This window comes from Apus apus, chromosome 3 (assembly GCF_020740795.1).
Source record: "Apus apus isolate bApuApu2 chromosome 3, bApuApu2.pri.cur, whole genome shotgun sequence".
Lineage (NCBI taxonomy): Eukaryota > Metazoa > Chordata > Aves > Apodiformes > Apodidae > Apus > Apus apus.
In genome coordinates, this window is record NC_067284.1 from 80,714,136 (window position 1) to 80,732,766 (window position 18,631).

Here is an 18,631-nt window from a genome sequence, read left to right on the forward strand (position 1 = left end):
ATCCTTACTGGACCAAAGCTGAGATACTGTGAGGATCTTGATGAGATCTGGTGAGTCACCAGTGACACATGTTCAGCAAAATGTAGGTCCAAGAAGAGCTGATCTCCCAAGGCCCTTGATACTGCCACGTGCCTTCTGTGTCCCACACTTTAGTCCAGAGAAAGGCAAGAGGGAACTGGTGCAGAAGTCTGGGGGCACTCATGAGCCAAGTCCAGACCACTTAGCCCAAACTTTGCTATCCCACACCTCCTATAACATCCGTTTTTTTTCCATTTCATACTCTTGGTAGTGCCTGAGGTAACATCAAAAGTGGATGTTTTAGCTCTGTGAATCCCAGAACTTCTCCACACAGCGGCAAAGACCCAGGGCTGTCAAGTCCATGTGTTGCTTACAGAAAATTTATATTCATTTTCCCACTTTCCAGCACTCATTAAATCGAGCAAAAGTCATCCCTCAAAGCAAACCCATCTCTTCAGAAGAAATCCCAACGGTGTCACAATAACATGTTTTATATAAGGTGAATCTTAGAAAGTCAGGGAAGGAAAAGGTTTGAAAGAAAACATGAGCTATGAAGTATCAGTTCAAACTCTTACCTACATCTCTGTTAGAGACAATAAAGATAAAAAAGAAATTTTCTACCATTGCATCAGAACCTGTCCAATCCAAGTGCCACAAAGAGAGGGGCACTAAAACTCTGCGAGTTACACTGTCTTTCCTCAGGGTGGAAATGTCACCAAACATGAGCCAAAATTAAATCACTGAGCAGAGAGGGTGCAGTTCCAAATGTTCCCCATGTTAACATCTAGTTGAGTGTGCTTCAGATCACTTCCCCAGCATAAAAGGTCAGCCATTAAACAATTTGCCAAAAGAATAAATTATCCCTATGGAAGAAACACAAACATGAATCAAAGAAAATACTCCGTTGATCAAAAGAGGAACTCAAACCACCAATAAACAACCTAGAATAACTTCCTGAGCAGAAATCAAGTCAAACCAGAGATGCAATCTCTACACCACAACTAAGAAAAACTTCCCTTCCCTACTCAGTAAACCAGACTTTACCCAGGTACACCTCTGGCACAAAACATAAGCCTATCACCTCTTGAAAATTGTACGATGAAGAGTTGAGTCTTTCTAAAGAAACATATATGGAGAGACCTGCACTTCTAATTGTTCACAAGGCACTTCTTACAGAGACTAAAAAGGAGCCAACTGCCAAGCCTCAGAAAAACTACTGAAATTAAAATGATTGATAGTCACTAATCCCCAGCATCATCACTGGCCCAACATGCACAGCAGCTATTGTTCTCTTTTGTCTGTATCATTTCCATGTTTAGTGTAGCTGTTTTTCTGAAATGGGTTCAATAACCACGTGCTTCAAGGTAGGCACTCAGAAACACTGAGGTGTGTTGGAAAGAGTGAAACGCAGGTGGTGTCACCAAATACCATTTATTGTGCCAGCCATGACCTGTGTTGTTTGAATTATTATCCTTGGCAGATAAGCCATGCTGTGGAAAAATTTGACCCTATACAGGCAGGGAGAGTATCAGTGAGAACCTGATTTAGCACCAGGAGGCCATTACCACTGCTGGAGGACTCATGCTGTGAAAGCACAAGGGATGGCATGTGGATAGAGTCCAGTGCAGATGTATTAAAGCTGAATGGGACTAATGGGTGCACTAGAGAGGGAGACCAAGATTTATAAAACTCTATGCTTCTTTGCATGCACAAGCTCATGTAGGTCATATGTGTAAAAGGGCAGCAGACACCCATGTTTAAGGACCTTCCAGTGCTTCCTGGTTTCCTTTAACTTCTAATGATATCCTGACTTGGAGAAGCCAAAGAGCTAAGAAGTGCTGAAGCTCATGTTACTCTACCTCTGGGCATGGGTGGCCATCCCAGCAGTGTCATCTCACCCTGGCTGCACATTGTGGCAGCCCCCACTGTTTACATTAGCATTTATGGCAGCTGGATCAAGTCTCTTCCTGAGGCTACAGCTGTCAGGACAGCTAACACGGCACATCTGACAGTATTGCTTTCACAAGACTTTACAAGGTGTTGTTAAAGAGTCGTTTGCTATCACACACAAAGCACAGCATTTGAGCAAGACATGAACTCTTCTGTCGAAACTCAGGACAAACTACAGAGACACTGAGATACTAATGAAGAAGAGATGCAGGACATAATCAAACGCTGAGGGTCTGAAAAATTACTGCAAAACTGTGCTTACTTTTCAGTGAGCCTGTGTGGATTCATGGGGAGTGTAAGTGGGACTTTACTGTACAGTGTGGTCTCCATCACAGCTCTTGCTGTGTCTGCTGTCTCAGACTTACAGACAGGGATAAGACCTGCTGTGGGGACATCACAGCTCAGGATACTTCTTTTTATAAATCCCTAGGATAATAAAGTGGCTAAGGCATCCTTCATTGCACCTGCCTTGCATTCTTTTTTACTCTGTTGTCCTGAAGGAAGAGCGATGAGATGTGAATTCCCATGCATAGGTGGATCTCCATGACATGAGATTAGGCAAGAAGGGAACTGAGAGACCTGTGCTACTGATTTCTGTTTCTGGGAGGGCTTCAATACAGGGTTTCATGTCCTAAGGAAAGACTGGCAGAAGGCACCCTGGAGCTGAAATTGCTGATGAGCTATAACCGCACTCCATCTGCCTAGAGGCACAGGGGCCCTCACTGAAAGTTGCTCAGTATGGCAGATGGGTACTAACCCAGGTTCAGGCAGCCTGAGATGAAGACGGTGCATGTCTGGAGACAGAGATGAACTGCAGTCAGTTCTTTGGCATCTGATATGTAATACAAGACCTGTTACTGGGATGATTCTGAGCTAGTGAAAGGAAGCAATTAAATATCAAGGCAAATTTTTGCATTTTGAATCTTGTTTTCATTCTAATTTAGGATGAAAAGTCAAAATTTAAATGGATTTTAAAAATCTAGAATAAAAAATCAAAAAGAGAAAAACGTATCTGAAGACATAGAGATATCTTATAACAGCATTTCTGAAATAAGGAAATTTGCAATGTAACAATGGAGGGGAAACAAGAAGGCTGAAAATAAAATTAGAAAGTTGGGCTGCAATTTACCATTTTAATTTTAAGTCATTCCAATATTATTATTTTGAAATTTTGCATTAGAACTGATACATTCCCATTAAAAAATGAAATTGCAGGGAAATTAATTTTCCAGCTGTTTTGAAAATAGTGGAGGAAATCACGGTGTTTAGTTGGTAATGACTGATAACGACAACAAAGCCTTTTTACCAGTCTGGTCCTCAAACTTGCATTTTAAAACACTGCATGGATTAAACCAACTCTTTGGAAGAAATTAATCTGCATTGAGCAAATTCCTCTTCTTGTCAGTTGAAGCCATAATTTGGGTCAGATGTCTGTGAAATTCACAGCTAGGAATAGATGAAGAATTGTTGAGATTTGCTTTGAAACACATAATGGGATGAATTTCAATTGTCAAAATTCTTGTAAAGTTGAAGCAGAGTAGGTTCCTGCTGGCTAGATATTCATGAAAAAATAGCTAGCAGCAGAAGAATGGAGAAAAAAAAAAGAAAGAGTGGTAAAATGCAAACCTAGGAATATAGCAAAAGCTTGAACGGGAAGCCATAGTCCTTCAGAAACATTTTGACACCCAGAGTATGAAACTATCATCAGTGGAATCTGCTGTCCCCACATTGCAGGCCACAGGCGTTTTCAGCACAGCAAGGGGTTTACTTTGTAATGCACCAGGAACGTGTTGTTGTGCCTTGCAGCAACACTGTTCCCATGCTAAAAAGAGCGACACAAAATGTTAGACAGTCTGGAGACCACAAATGAGACATGTAAAGCCTTTGCTGGAATGTGTGAGGACAGCTGAGTCCAAGATTTTCCAAGGTACATCAAATGGTTAGGTAGGTGCTTCTCACTGGCATCCAGTGGGACTATGATATGTTACTTTCCTGTGTGCCTTTCAAAATCTTCAACAGTGATGACCAGAAAGAGGTCATCCATTTTTTGTGGGGAACCTGTTTCCTTTTGACATGGGAAGGAATATCGACTTAAAAATATTCTTATGAAAGGGAGATAAAGCCACATGGATCTAGGACATCTTTGGCACCCAGTGTTCATTGGTCAGCATGGAGGGCTGTGGTCACTGCATTATCACACATCCATCTCCACACCTCAGGGCTGGGCAGCCCTGAGACCCCACAGCCTGCTGGCAAGGCCCCCTACTGAAGGGGTCACAGGGAGGGAGTCAGCAGGATTTCCACAGGAGCCAAAATGTTGCACCTGTATTTCAAGAGTCACTGCTCAGAGCAATAGGAATACAAAGCTGAAGTACACTGATGTCTTCTCCCACACAAGTATTTCTACTGGACTCAGATCAGGTCTCAGAGTTTACTAAGAATTCAAAATAAAATACTTCTAAAAGCACTGTAATTTCAGAAGCAAACAGAAGATGTAGAGTCACCCTATGTCTATCATCTGCTAGAGCTAGGGAGTCTTTCCAAACCGTACTTGAGCATTCTACTGTATGCATCACAGAAATCACTGCAATTAGAAAAAAATAAGCTTCTATGTGGAGGAGGAGTTTCTGTTAACATTTGACTTGTAACATTGAACACTAGATGCCATTCTCTCAAGAAAAGACGATTTATTTGATGCTTTTCAAATGAGCAAAGAGTATGGAAAAATACAAAAGGAAACGAAATTCAGTCCATACCGACAATGCTATGGTAAGGAAGAAAAAGTGTCTTCACAAAATCCAGTTTACTTTTCCAAAGTAAAACTCACTATTATTGTTACAAGAAGAAATTCTGCCCTGAAATTGCAATTAAATTTAAAACACATTTTAAATCTGAAATAAAAACAATTTAGATTACTTTTTGGCACAATGAGCATCCTGTTTTTCAGCCAGTTCTTATTATCTTGTGAACCTCTCTGATGCAACATTTCTTTACTGCCAGACCTGCTTTTCTTTCTTCCACAAAGAAAACTGCAAGAATGTGGTGGTGTTTCAACTGATTGTGCTACTGACAGAAATGGAAATTCAGTAACACCATGGCTGAATGCATGTATAACTTGGTCTTTAGGAAATGAAGACATAGTTTTAAATGTAATTGTGCTAACAAAAAAACCACAGATGCTTAGATCTACTGCAATTTGTTCTTATTAAGTTCTGCAACAAGAAAGAGAAAATTATAATTTGCCAACTGATCCACATTTTAAAACTAATAAATCAATGGTAATATATTTATCTTTAATATGCTTAGTGTACTTTTTCACCTCTCAAATGTTTATAACATAAAGTAACAACCCACATTGGCTGAAATTATTCAACACAATGACGTATTACAGTATATACAGTTGCTGTGTTTTTAAAACATGTTTTTGGTAATGTAGAATTAATTTTCAATGACAGCTTTTATCTCGTCTTTTTACGAAAAACTCTGGGTCAAAACCTGTTGTTAAAGAACATAGCTGAGAATGTTATCTCTGCTGTCCAGGTAAACACACACATCTATACAAAATATCTACTTATAATCTTTAATTGTTAAATTTGAAGTAAATAAAAAGTTCATTTTTCTTTAATCTAGAAGGAAAGGAGCAGAATTAGATCAAGATAGACAAGATAGTGTGTATGAAAGCACAAAAAAGTTGTTAAAACTGAAACAAAGGGAACAAAAAATATACAGCAGCCAGCCTCAGACAGAGCTAAAGAAATAACTGATTAGTGGCCTTCTTTACAACAAAACATAAACTAGGCAAAATGGGATTAAAAATAATTATAAATTAGCTTATGCTTTGTATATTTAAGCAGCTGCAGTATGAATACTATTTTTTTCAGGTTTTAAATTAGAATACTGTTTTGAAATGCATAATTGATTTATGTTTACTAATGTTTTTTCTTAATTCAATTCACTTTTGTTGAAATGCTGAACTAAGCCTGAAAACATGTTTCTCCAGCTCTCTCCCAGGATTGCTTTAATCTACATGGTCTGCAAAGTACTGGAATAGTCTCTGATGTCAAGGTCTTTCAAAACTCTATTTTGGTAGCATAAATATTGCACCCCCTCACTTTTCTCAGACTCATACTGTAGAAATTAACTGGTACTGTTATTTTGAGAAATCTGATCTTATCTGTTCTCAGGGCGATATGCTTTTCAGTAACTGGAAATCTGAGAAAAATATCTAAGCTACAACACCAACATCTGAAGAATGACTATGAATTCTGGAAGTTGGAAAGAAAAATGGAAACACGTCAGGACATAGCTTGAAGCATCTGAGAAAATTCTGCCTCATGTTACCAATGCATATTGTGTTTTAGAAATTTCTAAAGGCAAATGCCTACTCAGTGGGTGCCAGAACAGCAAAAAGCTCTTCCTTGTGGAGTACAGAAGGAGATGTGACTGCTCAGTGCCTCCATCAGCTGGTCAAGCGTGTGGAGACACTTCTATCTTCAAAAGTAGGGTGCAGGGGCATTAAATGTGCCCCAATTGTTCTTCATGCATTGATTAACAAAAATCCTCCAACACTTTTAATGAACTTATCAATTATGAAGCTGCTGAACATATTCTATTAATATGCTATGACATTTGCAATTCAATATGACCTCCTGCAACATTAAAAATTTGACTGTTCACCCCAAAAGATATCCACGTTTTAAAAAGGATAAGAGTGATTCAACAAACCTTTTAACCAAGAACATCTGCTCAAGAAACAAAAAGCTTTTATTGATTACATAAACAGCAAGACAATGTCAACCCTGAGCCAAGCAAACCATTGAAAAACTTACTAATGTTCTTTAGCATATATGTAATGAAGAATGGCAAGTATATGCCAGGAGGACCATTACTGGTCTCCTTGTCTTGGGGATGGAACCAGTGAGACAACTGTCTCCCTCCTCAGCTTGACGTGGGATTGCAAAGGATTCTCTGCACAGGAGCAGCAGCTATGGAGGAATGGGAGCACAAGGCATGCTATGATCACGTTCTGCAGCTTTCCTTCATGCCCTTTTCCTTTCACAGTCATTGCATAGATATTCTCTTCATAGTTTCAACCACCCTCCAGTTATTTTGATTCTCATCCTGTAGCATGTATCTTGTCTTCCAGTCTTGTAGTCATGTGTGCCATCTCCTGGGAATGACTCATGAGATCAAGGAGCATTTCTATAGGCCATGCCCAGGCAGGCATTACCAGAACAGAGAAACCACAGTTACATGGCATAACAATGCTAGCCAACTGCCAGCATAGATAAAATGTTATTTTCCCTTTGGGTTTTTTTTTTTTCAGTTTGGGAACTTAATTTCTTTCTGCTTTTGCCATTGTGGGAAGTGCCTGAAAATGGAAAGGCATTTTTCCAGTTAAATCTGGCAAACTTCTTGCACCATTGTTATGTGCCCTAATTTAACACTCCTTTGTCAGATGACTTCTGCTGGAGATGTTCTGTTGATAATGACTAGATAACATGATCCTTATTTTTTTGTACAGATCTAAGGCAATTCACTGTGTTCTTCTCAACACCTAGTGCATTTCAGGTGTGGGTTTTTTTCCCCACACATTGTTTATTGCTTTTGGTATATTTTAGCATTCTGTTATTGCTGGGAAAGAAGCCAACGTGGAGGCATGTCTCCAGGGAAAGATCCCTCAACAAGTTGTTATGATAGAGTCTGATCCTCCATAAGTTTCTCTATGAGCTCAATGGCATATGCCAACAACATTCAGAGAAAAGTGGGATACTCAGCCCAGGCTGTGCCAACATAATATGATTAGACAGGCCAAGCCTAGTACAAGCTAAGGTCTTGGGATAGCAGAGGCAGGAATAATTGAGGCAGCAATAATTGAGGCAGCAATAATTGAGGCAGCAACTGCAGTTACTCAAGCTTGGATATGTATCAGTATGACATTTTTATATATTTTGCTTTCAATTCCTAACAAAGTGGCAGAGTTCTTGTCATGTATGTTGAGAAAAAATATGGGTTAAATTGGAAAATAAGAGATATCAGTAAAAGTCCCTTTTTTTTTTTCTCTACAGGGAAAAAACGCTCACAGTTACTATTTTATCCATTTTTAGTTCCCTATAATGTTTTCACAGTATCTCTTCTCTGTCCGAATGTTCATATTATAACAGAGATGAAGAAAATTAATTTGCTTAAATAAAATAACATACATATAGTGGAAAAGGGGATAAAAAGACCCAGCATGTTTCTGCTATTCCAGAATCCATTATCAGTAGCACCAATAATAATGTCTCTGCTTAATATTGCTGACACTTCCCTATTTTCTTCCTTCCTACATTTTCTCTGCTTGCTATTTGCCTAAGACTGATCAAATGGTCAGCATTTTTGGTGACATCATTCATATGGGAAAACCAATTCATCTCCTTCCAGTTTTGGGAAAACCAAAATTATTTTAAAATGTGGTAATTTAAAGTAAAATAGTTTAAAAATTCTGATAAAGACACCTGCCTTTCTGGGGATGAGTTGAAGGGAAAATTAATGTCTTCTCATAGACAATACTTAAAACTGGTTTGTTAAAAAGAGACGAAACCTCTACGTTTCAGAGATGGTAGTTTTCACTTGGCAGTGATTTATTCTGGTGCCAATCCCCATTAAAATGTAGTCAAATGTGTCCCAATTTTGCACATTAGATTAGACTTGTAAGCTTTTAGAAACTTTTAAAAAATTGCCAGATAATTCTCCAAACACCTGTCTGTAATGTATGGCCCAGTCCCTCCCAGAAGGCTGACTATACTTTATCTCCATCAAACGGCTGAACAGCCACTATCCCATACCTGAAAATTAAGTAGGATCTTTCTCACCCTTTGTCACGGTTTGACTCAGGATTGGCAATTAATTAATGGAGTTTCCCAAACACCTGTGGTGTGTGACAGCATGTGTGGATGCCTCCATCCCTTCTCAGAAGGCAGCAGGTGAACACCAAAAGCAACTTGCTACTTTTAACACTAGTCCTATCAACTAAAGCAACAAAGGCACAATTAAGTTGCTGTGGCTTTGTAGGTCCTAATTGTGCTGGTTGCCTTTGTGACAGCTCAGTTAATTCCACATGAAAACATTTGTCTATTTCAGTGTTCAAGTTAGAATATGATGTTTAAATAATTTTTTTTTTTTTTCCAAAGGCTTCCAATCATAGTCTTTTAATTCCAGAGTAATGAACTGGCTCCAGTTCATATTTTATCCTGTGCACAAATCAGTTCTCATTCAGTTCTTAATGCAACCAGAAGCTATCTATTAGCTATGTGCATTAACTGAACTATAGTTGATATATGTAGTCAGACAGCTGGCTGATCACTTAACAGGTAATCTGTGCCTGCTCAAGAAAAGCAGACATTCCTGTGTCGAGTTCTGTCTTACAACAAGGGAAAAGTGTGGCTTCCGACTGAGTCAGTTCAGCAAGTTCACAGGTCAGTCAGCCACTCCCTTAACAACAGGACACAATTAGATACATTCAGTGGGACTGTTGAGATTTATATTAAAAGCACAAAGTAGAAACACATATCTACAATTTTGCATATGTTGAATTACCTGTGTATTTGTAAAAATACATGCCACTTTGATCTATAAAACAGGAATTCAGAATGTTTTCCTAAGGAGAAATAAATTTTACCCTGAACTGTTCCTGGGTACGCACTAGTTTAAGTGCTCATTCTAGTTTTGGAAATTTAATTTTAGTCCATTTTAATTCATATCCCACTTGTTATTAAAATTAGACATTTTTAGAGTTTCTATAAAGCTGTAAGTAGACATTTGCTAAGTTTTAAAAGTGTATGAGTTCTGTATGCTTGCCAATATGTAGAACTTCCAAGTTACGGCACTTGGCACAAGGCTTAGTGCAGGCAAGGTTGCTTCTTCTCCTATCACTGTCACCAAGTGAAAATGTTTTCAGTTTGTTCTTTTTCTTTATGTAGGTCAGCACTTCAGCTATAGTTGTCCTCTGATTCTGCCAGAATCATGTTGATCTTATTCTAATTCTCTTAATAAAAGCAATAAATTTTTATTTTAGCTCTAGGTAATGATAACAAGACTTCTAACTTGAACAAATATGTGGATTTCAAGACGAACGGCAAATGCCATATTTCTGGAGCAGAGCCTAGATTCTAGTACTCCCAAATAGCAAGATCCTTTCTCCAACCACAGAAGAGATACAACTTCTAGAAGACATTGCCAGAATATGCTCAAAAAGAGGTTATGTTCTCTTCTCTTTCCCCAGCCCACACCAAGTCTCAGTGTGCTGTTGGGCTCTGTTGGTTTTGGACCAGGCTTGTAAGCTCACTGTGAGGGTGAGGGCAACTTATAGGGAGATGATAGAGGAAAGCCACAGATCTCACCACTCTGACCCAAGAGGAGGCTTGGGAGAAAGGGCCTTTCTGCTCTGCTGAGGCATTCAAGCTAAGCCAAGTCTCTTGGGATGGTTGTTGGCAACCCCATTTTACATGGGAGGAAATCTGCTTGCAGGGGACAATGTGACTGTAAAGCTGCTACTCCAGAGATGAAGTTTTTGGTTCACATGCTTCCTGCTTCAAGTTCCTTTCCAGTCAACCCACCTTTGCTACAAGTCCTTGGGACTTGATGAAAGGAACCAGGCAATAAATGTTACCCAGGACTCTGTGGCATTGTTGCAGAGAATATAGGATATCAGAGTGGTGTAAAAGCGCTCCTGGAAGAGTTGGGGCAGTTTGTAGTTCCCAAATGGACAGAAGGATAGACAGTATCTCTGCACACTCTAATGAGACACATCAAGTTCACATTCAACAAAATAACAATCTAAACAGTCAGTGTAAGCTTGACACATCTCATAGCTACAGCCAATCCTTTAGGTAGGCATGCTCAGCAGCTCCAGAAAGTGAGCAACCAGAAAGCACTCAAATGCTTGAAGTACCAAACCAAGAGATTTCTACTTCCTGTGCAATAATCAAAGCAGCCTGGCAAAACTGAGGTGTTATATGTTTTGTACATTATTACCACTACTTGTATCACAGGCTTGCAAGCACACAAAAGGCAAATGCTGAAAAAGAACAACCAAAGCTGCTTATAACATAAGTAAGAACAATGACAAACTATTCCTAAAAGAATTCTGCCAAGGGTAAAACAAATAATTACATTTCAATAGCAGAGTAATAAAATCAATATGGCCCATGCTGTTTATTTAAGATTATGGCAGGAATATGCCAGCCCAACAGACTGTGAAGTCAGAAACACTTCATCACTGATACAACTTGCTTTGTGCACTAAAGCACATGCATGGGCTATGCCGTTAAACACTGCTGCTAATGACAAGGTCTTGCAGGGTTGCTGATACACAAGTCCTCTGTTTTAGTTCCTTGTGGTCTATTGTAAGCAAGTAGACTTCAAGATAGTCTACAACAGTTCTGAACACACTAGCCATCCTACAAACCAGGGACTTCATAGAGTGCTGTAATTGCCACTTCACATACCAGGGACTGAGGGAAAAAAGTGACGGAGTAACTTGCTCAAAACTACCTGGGGAGTTTCTGGCAGATCTGAGAAGTGAACATACATCTCCCAAGTGCTGGGTAAAATACTGAATTACTCTTTCTCTTGCTAAACTTCTATTGTTTGCTCAAGCGTATAGTTAGTAAAATAGCAAAGTCTAAAGAAACAGTATGAGAAAATACATGTCCTGAGGGTCTCCACTTGAATGGTACTGATTAAATCTAACACAAAATGGTAGCCAATGACTGGCATAATATTCCCTTGAAATCTAAGAAAAGGCCATATTCAACTTTTCTGAAGTCATGAGGAGTCTTTCCAAGTAATCTTAATGAATTTACAATTAATTTATGGGGGTGGGTAGGTGGCATGTAGCAGAGACTAAGTGTATGTTAAACAGATGCTATGCTGGTTAAAATATGAAAAGCATAGACATGTACATTACAAAAAAATAAATGCAAGCCATAGTCTTTGGTGTTAGCTTACAGCGCAGAAAACAGTCCTTTTGGCTACATCATGTTAGCAGTACAAGTTGGGGGCTGACATGCTGGAGAGCAGCTCTGGTGAAAATGACCTTGGGATCCTGGTGGACAACAGGCTGACCATAAGCCAACAATGTGCCCTTGCGGCCAAAAAGGACAATACCATCCTAGGGTGCATCAAGAAGAGTATGGTCAGCAGGTTGAGAGAGGTTATCCTCCTCCTCTATTCTGTCCTGGTGAGGCCACAACTGAAATACTGTGTCCAATTCTGGGCTCCCCAGTTCATAAAGGATAAGAAACTACTGGAAAGAGTTCAGCGCAGGGCCACAAAGATAATTAAGGGACTGGAGCATCTGCCCTGTGAGGAAAGTCTGAGAGAGGTGTGTGTGTTTAGCCTGGAGAAGAGACTGAGGGGGGATCTAATAAATGCTTATAAATATCTAAAGGGTGGGTGTCAGGAGAATGGGTCCAGTCTCTTTTCAGCAGTGTCTCATGACAGGACAAGGGGCATAGCAGGCCACAAGCTGAAGCACAGGAAGCTGAAGTTAAACATAAGCAAAGAATTCTTTACTGTGAGAGGAACAGAGCACTGGAACAGGCTGCCCAGAGTGGTTGTGGACTCTCCTCTGGAGACATTAAAAACCCATCTGGACATGTTCCTACAGTGACGTACTGTAGGTGATCCTGCTCTAGCTGGGGTCAGGACTAGATGATCTTCAGAGGTACTTCCAACCCAAACCATTCTGTAACTCTGTGACTATGTCACCTGGAAACCCTGTACTGACTGCTTCATACCAGGTACTTCTGGTTGAATACACAAACATACTTAATCACACATTCAGTACACAGATGCTCTGCCCCTAAGTCACACACCTCTTCTTCCCCACATTTGGCCCTTGTAGGTGTAGCGGCCACCGCTCTCTGCTCAATCTATGACCAGCCCTCCATGTGTCTCCCCTCCAATTCCTGCTGGCACTTCAGGTGCTGGACTGTAAGATCTTCAGCTGTAATGACAGAAATCTAATTGCTTTTTCCAGATTTTGGTATAAAGGTAACACAAGGGTCTGTGTGGCTTTTATTATTCAGATGGCGCATTACCCAGATTCCTACTGTAACTGCCAGACAAAACTGATTTTTATTTTGCATGATACTTTCAAAACGGTCTGTCCACTGCTTATTATATTGATAGAAGCGAAAGCAGAAATTGTCAAACAGTGATTCTGCAGCTAGGCTTTTACAAGTCATGGCATAGCAACCTGTGCTGTCTTGTTACTAGATCAGTGCCAAATAGTAAATGAGCCAAAAAAACCCCAAAAAACCCAACAGAACATGTGCGGATAATAAAATACAACAAGAAAAAATCAGAGGTATAATCAAGAATAGCAGCTTATAGCAGACCAAGTCAAATGCGACTGTGCAATGGAGAAAGCTGGAAAAACAATCTGTACTGTCACCATTACCTTATTTAAATAAAACACATTAAATTACTTACAAGTAGGTATATAATCATAAGCATGCAACAATCCACCCGACTACTTGATCACCTAACCTTTCTTAAATAATCTACTACCATATTATATTTACTGTTGCTGCAAATCTAATGGAACCATTCAATACGGTATGTGAAAAGCTGAGACTGAGCTGGTAAGCTTATGTGTTGATAGTCACATTGGTGGCTTTCTGCCTCTACTTTCTCTGGCTTCTGCTGGAGAAACTCATTCATGCTCCATTTGACAGGTGGAGGCGGCTGGGTACTGTTAGCATAGCACACTGTTTTGGGTAGCATTTTATTTCTAGGCTATATCCTGACTTCTTGAATGGGTACAGAAGTGAATCATGTTTTTGATATGAGCAGTACAGCTTTGTAAGCTCATGCTTACAATCAGAACAGAAGTGTATTTAATAGATTCAGCAATGGCTTCTTCCTGTTTCTCAGAGATACAGTCATTTCAAGGCCAGAAGGAAACTTAATTCACCTTATATGAGTACCTAACAGAGGCCACTTTATTTTACCCAACTACTCATCGAACTCAGTAATTACACCTACTGAGGTATATATTTTGGAAATGCAGCCAGCCTTACTTGGAAAGCATTAAGCAATGGAGAAGAAACTGCTTTTCTTTGAAATTTTATTCTATGATAATTACCTCCAGCTTTAAAGATACATTAGTTTTTAATTGAAGTTGGCTGTTTTTAAATTCCAGATACTGTTTTTTTTGGTATATATTATTCTGATAAGCTAAAGAGTCATTTAGCACCAAGTATTTTACCTCTGAGAAGGTACTCTCACATGTCTAAAGCCACCTGTCAATCTTAAAAAACAAGTAATATTAAATTATTGTTGCATGACTTTTTTCAGTCCCAGCATAATTTTATAGCTCATTTCAGCACATTTGCAAACATTCTTTATAATAACATCAATAGCAGATCTGGAAACAGAATTACCCTTGTAAGTGGCACCATCACTTGTAAATACCATATGCATTTAAAAGTACCCAAAGCAACTCAAAGGAATGTGGAAAGAGTTGAGAAGGTGAAAAAAGAACTCTGCTGTTTCATGTGAGGTTAGGAAACAAAGGTCCTCATCTTACAAGGCATCCCATTAGGTCTCAGCAAGAGAAAGCAAATTCATTTGAAACAGTTGTTTACATTTGTTTTAGAGACATAAGTGAGGTGCTGATCTTACATAGTTTGTAAAGAACAAATTTGCAAAAGAGAAGCCAAAAATCAGTAAGGAGCTGTCCTGCCAGGAGGAAGGATATCCAGGTTCCAAGAGTGAAGTTCACAGATGGGGCCTCAGTGGCTCTGCAGATGCTGAGGCTGGAATGACAGACCCTCATAATAACTCTTTTTGCTCAGTTCTAAGAGAAATTTCTCTTTCGCAATTTGCACTATGAGAAATTGACTTACTAAATTGTCCCACCTCTTTGAAAACATAGCAAACAATAAAATACTGACTTTGTGACAATTGAACTTGTTTTAGAATCTGTTATTGATTTCAGATTGGTGTAGAGGAATCTAGTCTTTCATTAAAAATAAACACATTCTGGCAACCCTTGAGTGCATCTCCACTGCTGAATTGGGCAATGCCATCAATGGCACTAGAAGGCAACTGTTAAATTGCTAGAACGATCCTTGGCACAATTTTGGCCTAAACCAAATAACTCTCAGCTGGGATTACAATGCATGCTTTGGCAGTTAGTGTTAGCATGATCTGTTTTCTATACACAGCTTGCATGTAAAATAGGTCCAGAAGCCTGCAGACTGCCTGGGGTATCATCACTCCAGATGTGCCCTCACCAGTGCTAAGCAGAAGGAAATGATCATCTCCCTCTACCTGTTGGCAACACTCTCCCTAAGGCAGCCAGGATGCCATCAGCCTTCTCTGCCACAAGGGCCCAAATTAGAGCTTACTTGACGTAAAGTATTGACATGCAGAATGCTATCACAGTTCTGAGAACTTGAGACACCATATAATACAGACAGATGATCATATAAAGATATTTATGACAAGGGTCTTGTGCATCACACTGAATTACCCCAAGCAGCCTATTCTGTCTTTCTGTGAGTAAGGGTTTGGGCTACCCTGGTTTGTAGGCTACCTATGGTTTTCTGGCATCTGAGGACTACTGCAGCTCAGACTCCACCTGTGAAGTCTCCTTGGATATGGAGAGCCTTCAAGAGGTAATTTGGGCACTGGAGTGGCTTGGATATGCCTAAGTGGGACTGCTGCCTCCATGCAGAGGAAACAGGCAGAAAGAAACAGCACAGTGAGCTAGGAAGACAAGTGCTTGTTTGTGAGAAAAGAAAACTTCTCATGCCTCCCAGTTAAACAAAACAATGGCTAGATGTTTAGCAAGCCATAGACCTAAAGCATTAATAAAATTTCCTGTTTCTGAACTTGCTCACCATAGTTAAGAGCTCAGAACCCACAACTTCTCTAATTTACATGGCTGGAACCAGACCCTACACAGGTAACTGAGGCAGAAATATGCATCTGCAGGACCCAGGTACTCAGAATTTGCTACCCTGCCAACTCTCCGTGATGATGCCAGCTGTATTAGGCACAGGTCCTGTCCCCTTCCTGGACTCTCCATTTCCATGGAGGAGAAATGCAGTTGCATCACTTGGAAGCCACGGCACACGGCAGGCAGGTCCCTGATTTTAACAGATGGCCTAGCCCCTCCAGGGAAGGCATCTGCCCTGCAATCCAGGGTAGCCGGTGTCTACACAGGGGGCAAGCACTGCTGTCTCAAACCATTCCTGCCACTGAATCATAGGCTGAGCAGGCAACAATAGTGGTACAGTGGCAACCCCTGCTGCTGGGATTCAGGCAGGGAAACCAGCAGCATAGAGGCTGCTCTACCTCATTTGTTACCTCAGTACATGGCATGTAGGGAGAAAAAGATACCAGAAATAATTAATAATGCCTGGCATTTCTCATTGTTAGGTTTCTTCTTACATTTTTTATAACTTTGCCAGCTCTCACCATACAGTTTGCAGTTTTCCAAGTTTGGTGCCAGCTCAAAGTTTTTGGAAAAAGTCAACAACAATTCAACTGTTTCTGAAAAGAAAGTAACTAACCACTTTAAAAAAGTGACATTTTCTTTGAGCAGTTCTAGCACCCTCAGGCTTTGGAGCATTCACATGAAATATGTCAGGAGGTGGCTTTCCCATCTGAGACAGGCCAAGCAAGAAGTTTTTGAAAATATGTGGTTTACAATGATCAGGAGAAATATATTAAGGGTTTACAGATAATTTGCCAGGAGAGACTGTCTGCAGCAACAATGTCCCAGCTTCTGCTGAGCACAGAAACTGTGGTTCTGTGCTATGTAGACTCAGTGCTTTACACCAGACACCAGATGAGGAAGATTCTCTTGTGCTCCTCAAGCTCCCCCTACTTTTCATTCTGTGATTCTCCAGCTCAGTTTCACTAAGCCAGGCAGTTAATTTGAATGTGTTTTCTTGTCTTCTTGTAACATTCAGTGGCTACGGTTTTTTAGTACTAACACACTGGAATAGGTGGGACAGTTTTGGACATAAAGGTATCTTCCTTTTCTGCTGAAGGAAGTAAAAGGAAAACCAGCCTTAAAAGATTAAGTCTCTCCATATTGTTTCTGGGCTTTTATTTGTCATACTTTTTATATTCATCCCAGTAATGATGCAAACACACTATTAAAAATAACTTCCACTAGGTTAAAGTTAATCCTGCAGGACATTTATTCTTCTTTCTTCACAAACACTGGAATAATCTGCCCTGTCTTCCTCAAAACCAATTCTCACACTGCCATCCATGTTAGGAGTACAACAACAGCAGCAGCTTATTTATTGAAGTTCACAAACCAAATTAATGCACAGTTCTGCAGTTCTAATTGCTTTTCTACAGTGCTTGCACAAGTCACAGAACAAGCCTTTAAAAATGTAGTTTCACTAACCACATGTTGTCTGGTTCCCACTTTCTATGCACTAACATCTTTGACTGCATGAAAATGAAGAGAATGTTCTCTTTTAAAAAATGTTTTAAATTTCACCTGCTGGATCCAACATGTGATGGAATGCAACAGGCATGCAAATTCTTACGTCTTACAATTCTTGCTAAGAGTAAAAGACTACTTGTGACTGAGAGGAAAATGTCTACATCAGATTATTAACTGTGTTGGTCTTGTGGCATTAAAAAGTGTATGAAAATAGCACAGTAGGAAATTAACCAAAAGGAACAGTTTCTTATGCAGCATGGGATAAATACGATGTAAAGCAAAGTGTCAACAGCAGCTGATGGCTTCCAATGTTTCTTAACTTCAGTCTAGCCTCATTTATGTCAGCACAGGAAAGATACTTGTTCAAAATTGCATCAGTGTACATATAATTTTGTGGAGCTCCAAGGAACCGCCTTACACAACTGTTCACCCTATTGAGCATTCTCATTCATAACTTAATACTGCAGCCCTTCCTAAAGATTATATATGTGCAACTGTAAGGACTGCACAACCAATGGTACTCTCTACACTCAAGCTCCAGGTCCTTCTGGTAAAAGTGACAGACCACTTCTCACTTCCACTGTGCTCTAATTCTAGTTTACACGAGGTAAGAAACTTCCCCAGAGCGCAGAAAGCAAATAAAACAGAACCATTCCGTTCTCACTCAGAGCTGTCAGAGCAGGGACATACACCATGGGATCAGAGGAGTCACAGATGTGTCAGAAGGCGGCAGGCTGTGCTTTGGGAATGCGACACTTCAGTCATCCTGGGATTTTGCAATGGGCCATACTGATTCTTGCCTACCTCCTGAACCCAGGGAAGAGACCTGCAGTAGTACAAAACCACCTTGATTTCCATCAAACTTTCTTTGGAAAAGCCTCTTAAATCCACAGGTCTCTAGATTCATAAATAACCCACAGTTTCTCTCCAGATTATTCCTATTCATACTTCTGACATATCTAATTTTGTATGTCCTGCATGTTTTGCACAACTCAATTCTTCAGAAGAGCTGGATTTTTTTCTCTTCAAAGACAAAAGAACCTGAGAGTTCTGAATTTTTATCAGATATGCATACAGGGCTTAGCCTGTATGTTTTTCCCCACTACCTTCAAATTCAGCTGGCGTGCAAACACTTTACTGTTGAAGTATTCTTTCCCAACAAATACTCCCACTGAATTATTTACTGTCAAGACACAAAAA